We start from the raw sequence: 8039 nt of genomic DNA, 5'->3' as shown, positions 1-8039 counted from the left end.
TTAACTTTGTGCACTCTTTAGCTTGTAAATTCTCTCAGAATTTCAACAAGTGTAAAACATCATTTCGGTTTAACTTCGGTTAAGTATCATCTCAGTTTAACTTCAGTTAAACATCACCTCAGTTTAACTTCGGTTAAACATCATCTCGGCTTAACTTCGGTTAAGCATCATCTCAATTTTTGAAGTTTTTCTTTTTTTTTTTTTGTCGCTTGTACTCTTGTACCTTTTTGTTCTTTAGATAATGTAAGCTCTGCATATGACCGATGTGCCTCCTTGTTCTTGAATGTCTAATTCAACTTTCCTTCTCTAAATGAAGCACTGTTCGTCGCCCTCCTGGACGAGGATTTTCTTCAGCGTCTCTTCACTCTTTTTGGCTGGCTCCTTGCCGACATCATCTAGGACCTCCATGTCCTCGTCTTCAATCTCTGCCTTCCCTGGTTCCCGAATGTTGCAGGTAGTTTTCATTGCTGCCATGGAGCAATTCTTTGCCTGCAGTTGGTCTCCTCTAACTTCTTCAATCCCATGTTCTGTGGGGAACCGCAATAGTTGATGCAACGTTGAGGGAACTGCCCCCATTGCATGCAACCATGGTCTTCCCGAGATGATGGTGTAAGGTGAAGGCATGTTAATCACGACGAATTCTGTTTTGATCTTCTTCTAACTGCTCTTGCATGATTCTATACTTAGAATATTTTGCATGTCTTTCATACTTTGCCTCATTTATGCAACCTTTTCGAGGTTACATACCTCGGGTATAAAAACTTTTACTTCGGCAAGATACTGACCTGCAAACTTTTCATAAATTCTAACAAGTGTGAAACATATACTACTCAATGTTAACTTTGCAAACTTTGTCTCAAGCTTCAATAAGTGTTTAAACGGTGATCTCGGTTTAGTCTACTTGTAAATTGCTACAAATTTCAACAAGGATTAACATATACTGTAACAGGGATCAACAAGGATTAACATAACAAGTGTTAAACAATAATCTATTTGTAAATTGCTACGAATTTCAATAAGTATTTAAACAACATACTTAGCTTTTTACTCAACCTGTAAGTTGCTGCAAATTTCAACAGATGATCACATGTCGGCTTAACATTATCTTGTAAATTGCTACAAATTTCAACAAGTGTTAAGCATCTTTTCCGGTTTAACCAACCTGTAGATTGCTACAAGTGTTTAGCAATAACCTCGGCTTTACTTCGACTTGTAAATTGCTACAAATTTCAACAAGTGAAGAGAACCAATAATCTCGGCTTAACTCCAACTTGTAAATTGCTACAAATTTCAACAGATGATCACATGTCGGCTTAACATTATCTTGTAAATTGCTACAAATTTCAACAAGTGTTAAGCATCTTTTCCGGTTTAACCAACCTGTAGATTGCTACAAGTGTTTAGCAATAACCTCGGCTTTACTTCGACTTGTAAATTGCTACAAATTTCAACAAGTGAAGAGAACCAATAATCTCGGCTTAACTCCAACTTGTAAATTGCTACAAATTTCAACAAGTGAAGATAAGGAATCAGCTTAATTTCAACTTGTAAATTGCTACAAATTTCAACAAGTGAATTAAGGAATAATCTCGGCTTAACTTCAACTTGTAAATTGCTACAAATTTCAACAAGTGAAGATAAGGAATCAGCTTAATTCCAACTTGAAAATTGCTACAAATTTCAACAAGTGAATTAAGGAATAATCTCGGCTTAACTTCAACTTGTAAATTGCTACAAATTTCAACAAGTGAAGATAAGGAATCAGCTTAATTCCAACTTGTAAATTGCTACAAATTTCAACAAGTGAATTAAGGAATAATCTCGGCTTAACTTCAACTTGTAAATTGCTACAAATTTCAACAAGTGAAGATAAGGAATCAGCTTAATTCCAACTTGTAAATTGCTACAAATTTCAACAAGTGAATTAAGGAATAATCTCGGCTTAACTTCGGTTAAGCATTATCTCGGTTTAACTTCGGTTAAACATCGTCTCGGTTTCACTTCGGTTAAACATCATCTGGGCTTAATCTTCGGTTAAGCATCATCTCGGCTTAACTTCGGTTAAGCATCATCTCGGCTTAACTTCGGTTAAGAATCGTCTTGGTTTAACTTCGGTTAAACATCATCTGGGCTTAACTTCGGTTAAGCATCGTCTCGGCTTAACTTCGGTTAAGCATCGTCTTGGTTTAACCAACTTGTAAATTGCTGCAAATTTCAACAAGTGGTAAACACATTCTTCTTCTCTCTGCCCCCAATGTGAACTTAAAATCCACTTGGGTTCTCATCATGTAGCTTCGACCTTGTCGCCGAGGTTGAATTCAATCCGAGGTTATCGGCCTTGGTTTCTCTATTGATCTTACTTGGCTCCAACCTGAGCGCTATTTTCGGCCTCGCATCGGCGAGCCGTTTCTCTTTTCTTGTTCTGATGCCTTTGTTCCTGGCATGTCTTCCTCGGCCCTAGCATACTTCTTAATTTTGGCCAACTTTAGTCTGATCTTGTGTGTTTCCTTTTTATCTTCTGGGATTTGAGATCTGCTCATTGTGCTCTTCTTTTCTCGGACTCAGGTCCTGAGATCTTATCTTCTGGAATCTTGGATCTACTCACTCAGGTTGAGCTCTTCTTTTCTCGGACCTACTCATCTAGGCCGAGATCATGTCTTCTGGGATCTGGGATCCGGGATTTGCTCACTCAGGTTGAGCTCTTCTATACTTGAATGTTATCTTCTTGGGAGCGCTCATGCCCCCTGTCTTTGCATCCCTTCTAGAAGGGTCTTCGTTCCTCCGCAGGTATCTATCCTTTCATACCTGGAGGTCGTCTTCGTTGCTTCGATCTGTTGTCTTTGGTGCGTCACCTTCCTGGCCGGCTTCTTTCACTCCGTGACTCTGGTCACGAGTGTCTGTGTTGCTATTGTCGCCTTCAACGTCGAGATCAATAGGCCTTCCACTCCCAGCAGGAGCGTAGTCTCTAATCTAGTCATTCTGTTCGTCATTGGCCATCTATTCTTCTTTCTTTCCCACAGACGGCGCCAAATTGTGTGGGTGATTTTCCGACCACACTGCCCGCTTAGTAACCAGCTGGAGAGCACTGGCAGAATAGATGGCCCCTGTCTTACCTGTAACAGAAATATAAGAATCCCGCGGTGGTTTCGACCACCCGAGGGCACTCCGACGATCAAGTCAGTATATCTCTCAAAGATAAATCAAGTACTAAACTCACAAGCTTGAGTATCAAAAGCATACCTTAGACCCATGGGGGTGCCTCTCTTTTATAGTCAATACAATCCCAGTCCCAATAGGAGCCTGGCCCTAATGGACTTAGGATTACTGCTAATCTGGAACTCCCAGTGGGATCAGGATAAACTCTCTAAGAGTTTTATCTTTACCCAAACTGAAGTCTTCTCTCAATCTAGGACTCTTGTCCATATCCAAGTTGAGTTCCCTCTTCATTCTAGGACTCTTGTCCTTTATCCACTTATCTCGGATTCCGATATCTTCGGAAATAACCTCGGCCCTGCTGAGATCACCTCGGCGTCACGACCAGGACACGTGGCACCTCGGCTGACACGTCGGCATCACCTTGCCACGTGTTGGTACTCAGAAAATATATCCCCACAGTATCTAATGCAAATTTATAATTCAATGTTAGAAGCCAAATAGTGCACCCATTTACAAAGCTTCCAGAAATGATGTTATTGCAAATGACACATAAACATCACATACATTTACACTGGAGAAAAGAAAACGTGTGCATCCTCAAGTTATTAGTTCCAAAGACTGATATTCCCAATATATATCATTTCACTATTTTGGAAAGAAACCATGTTGGCACTCAATGCAATGATGATTTTATTAAATTCTGCAAAGAAGGCATACTTCCTTCATATACTCCCCAAAAAAACTAAATGTAATACTCAAAATTTTTCAAGTGTCTAAGGATAGCTCGGCTACTCAAAAAGTTCAGTCATCCAAAATAGGAAAGTATGAACACGATCCAATTTATGGCATATATTAATGTCAAAACTTTGCCAGACCCTTTCTAAACTAATGTTCTTGTTAGGAACAATCATGGAATTGTACCCAATAGTTGGAATATGATCAAATGAAGTGAAACTTATCCCTAGCATTGTCAAATCAAAGGCAAATCATTTAAATACGCCATCATGATTATAGCAGACCATAAGTAGTTTTGGGCAGTTTTAAGTCTTTGAGAGCATTATAACATACTAAAAAACTGGATTCTTCTCCACAGCAATAGTACAGAATCAATAAAGAAAAGAAGAAGGAAAAAAAAGCACTTTTGGCCTTTAATTATGCATGACCAGCTCTTCACTAAGAAATTGAACAACTTGACATCAAATGCTAAGAGAAATTACACCCATTGTTCTCCATTAGTAATAAAAATTAACATTTTGGCAGCATATTATCGACAACTTACGTCACTAGTCAAAATGTAAAAGAGAGCTGCAGCTGCCAAATTGCTAGGTGAGTCGTCGAAGCTGAGTCCCAAAACAGCATCTATAATTGATTTTGCCATCCTGAAAAAAAGAAGTTAAGGTGTGCAGTAGCAAACAAAGCAAAATAGTTTCGATATCCAACTATAGAACAATGGGGGTTGATTCCAACTGCAAAGATTTAATTTCTAGATGAATACATATATGTTTTAAACCATGACAACCACTCTTCATCGTAACCTCTTGTCTACATAAAGCACACACCTCAAGAACACATAATTGAGCATTCTAATCTATACCATCTGTATATTATATAAAGCATACACCTCAATTTAGTTTGTGTGAATTGTCACACTTCCTTCTATTCTCAAATTGCCCCAATATAAACAACCTCAGATCTTGATTTTGAATTTCATATCTCCATAATTTTTTAAGTTTTTCTTTTTGCTCCTACACTCTGATTGATTTTCATAGCATGCCCATCGGCTACGCATACAATCTAGTAAAATTAAAGGGAAAATCCAAACACCACCTAAACAAAATCTTGAAAAATATTGAAATTGACATGCCCATGAGTTCTTAGAAGCCGCCGTTGCTGCGTCGTACTGCAAATCGACAACAACGACAGAGAGCATTCCTGCGATTGAGGCAAAATCCCTAAATTTAAAACCCTAAAAATAGGGGAAAAACACTCACAAATTGAGCTATAGTTATAGCAAAGACACGTTCGACACCGGACTTGAGCCTGGTGAGAGTGGCCTTCTTGTGGGCGACGATGAAAGGGGTGTCCGAGCTCGCCAGTGTCAGGAACAGAGCTGCTATCAGAGAGAGAGAGAGAGCTGGAGGAGGGCAGAGGCGTGATGGCGGTGATGCTCGTGTGCGATGGCGGTGATGCTCCCGTACCCGACGCCGATGGAGACAAAGGCGAGAGAGAGAGCTAGAGGAGGGCAGAGGCGTGAGAGAGTGAGAAAGAGAGAGATAAACTCACAGAGTGAGAGACAGGCAAATGTATGGAAGTGTATTTTTTAAACCTTTCTTTCCCAACCAATTTTTATAGTCGCCAATGAAATTTCCCTCCGAAATTTGAAGCCCAATTTTTAAAATTTTTAATTATAATCGCTGACTAAAATTTAGTCGGTAAAAGTAAATTAATACCGACTAAATTATTTTTAGTAACTAAAGATTACACATTTAGGGACCAAAATTTCTTTAGTCGTCTATAGGGTAATTTTTTAGCGACTAAGTCATTTTTAGTCGCCTATTTAGTAACTTTTTAGCTACTAATTGTATTTTAGTCGCCTATTGGGCTATTTTTAGCGACTAACTATTTTTTAGTCGCTAATTGGGTCATTGTTTAGCTACTAAGTCATTTTTAGTCACCTATTGAGTAACTTTTTAGCTACTACTTGTATTTTAGTGGCCTATTGGGCTATTTTTAGCGACTAACTATTTTTTAGTCGCTGTTTGGGCCATTGTTTAGCTACTAATTATGTTTTAGTCGCCAATAAATAATATACGGCTACTAAAAAAATTAGTAGCTAAAATATGAAACATTGCCGACCAATTCAAATTTTAGTAGCCAAATTTGGTCACCAAAAATGTAATTTCTTATAGTGTCATCTCTTACAATTTTTACATTTTTTAAAAAACAAATCAAAAAAAATTTAAAAAATCAAATTTTAACCATCTTTTCAAACAACTCACTGTTTGAATTGCGTTATTGTGTTATGTCACAAATTCAGGCGCATGTAATGTTTTTTGGATCGGGTTTTTATCTAGTTGGATAGAAGTCCAGTTCGTTGTTATTGGGCTTATGGGGCTTGTTGTCTTGGCTCTCTCCCATGTTATTTCAATGCCTACTATCCATATGACTAAGATTTTTTTAGATGGGATCCATATGACTAAAGATTAGTGAGCAACAATGAATTAATTTTAGTATTCAAGTAATTAGATGTAGACATTGATCAAGTAAAATATATTAGGCCTCGTTTGTTAATATTTTTAATTTACATAAAATAAGAAACAGATTTTTATTTATTTTTGTAAAAGACAAAAATGTATAACATGTTTTGTGTACAAAAATATTTTAAAAATAAAATTAAAAAACAATAGAAAAATATATTTGATGAGTTGTTAAATTTTGATGGTCAGAGATAGAGGGTAGACAGACCAGTAGTGATGGGGTAGCAAAAGGTGTGTGTTAGTGGTCGGATGTCGTCGGATGACATGGGATGGCCTGAAGGACACCAAAGCGTGGACTAAGATCACAATGGTAACCGCCCATCCATTGGAGTTGCTGGAGGTTGGTCGAAGCTCACAACCCACCGGCAGCGACAGGTGGTGATGATCGATGGCCGGTGTGGTGATAAGTGAGAAGAGAAAGTAAAAACTTACTTTAAAAACAAGTGAAAATAACTTTTTGTGTTCTAAAAATTTTTGAAAATCTTGAAATCAATTTTATTTTTTTGAAAACGAAAATAAAATAGCCAACAAATTTTTATTTTCAATTAAAAAATGAAAATAAAAACAAAAAATAAGAAATAAAAAACGTTAACAAACGATCCCTTAATGACCCCATTAAAAGGATACCAAAGAGAATACAATGAATTAATGTCCTACATGGAAATAGGTTGCAATGTATCTCTCTATGACATGAGCGTGAGGGATGTAGCCTATTTTTTATTTAGTTTGGTAGAACATTTGCTTATGAATGTACCTTTAGTTACGATTTTTATAATCTTTGATTATAATCTATTTTGATATTTGTTATGATTTTATGATGTTGATTATGACATTATTTTGGTTATGATGCAAGATCTCTTTTATTATATTTTATGTGATATTTAGTTATAAGACTATTGGATTGAGTTGTGATATTTGTGATAATCAAACTTACAAATATCATAAGTTGCATAAGGGTGCCATAGCATTACCTAATGTTTGAAGTATGAATTCAAATTTTCGTGACATGGTAAAATTTTCACAGTATGTAATACCACCAAAAATGACTTATGGGGTTCTAACTCCTTAAAATTTAATTGCAAATGTCACATTTAAGGGTGGAACTCAACGGGTTCAAGCGGATTAGGAAGTTATTCAAACCCAATCAAAGTTGTGCTAAACTTGTTTAAGCCTGCACAAGTTCGAATTGTAACATGAGATTATCTGCATAAAACCTGAACCAAATTAAACTTGAAATGGCCGAATTATACATGAATTATAGTTTTTTTTTCAGCTAAATTATTAATTTATTAAAATTATACTTTATTTACATTTTTTTTAAGAAAATCATTAATAATATTAAAACAAATATTTATATAATATAAGAGATATGCTACTACGGTGATAGTTTTTACCATTTATGAGTGAAAATAAGTAAGACAATATTTTGTGTTACTTATGTATATAAAATATATTCACTATGATTTAATGATTTAAATTACTTTAATATCATATAATGACTAATAATTTATATGTATAGTTAATATTTTTATATATTTATTAGGAATGGCAATGGGGGGCAATGGGGTGGATATTAATTCCCCATCCCCATTCCCCTATAATAAATTTTCCCCATTCCCCATTCCC

The sequence above is a fragment of the Camellia sinensis genome, chromosome 1, assembly GCF_055761805.1.
Source record: "Camellia sinensis isolate YWXY chromosome 1, ASM5576180v1, whole genome shotgun sequence".
NCBI lineage: Eukaryota > Viridiplantae > Streptophyta > Magnoliopsida > Ericales > Theaceae > Camellia > Camellia sinensis.
Note: the sequence above shows the minus strand (reverse complement) of the source record.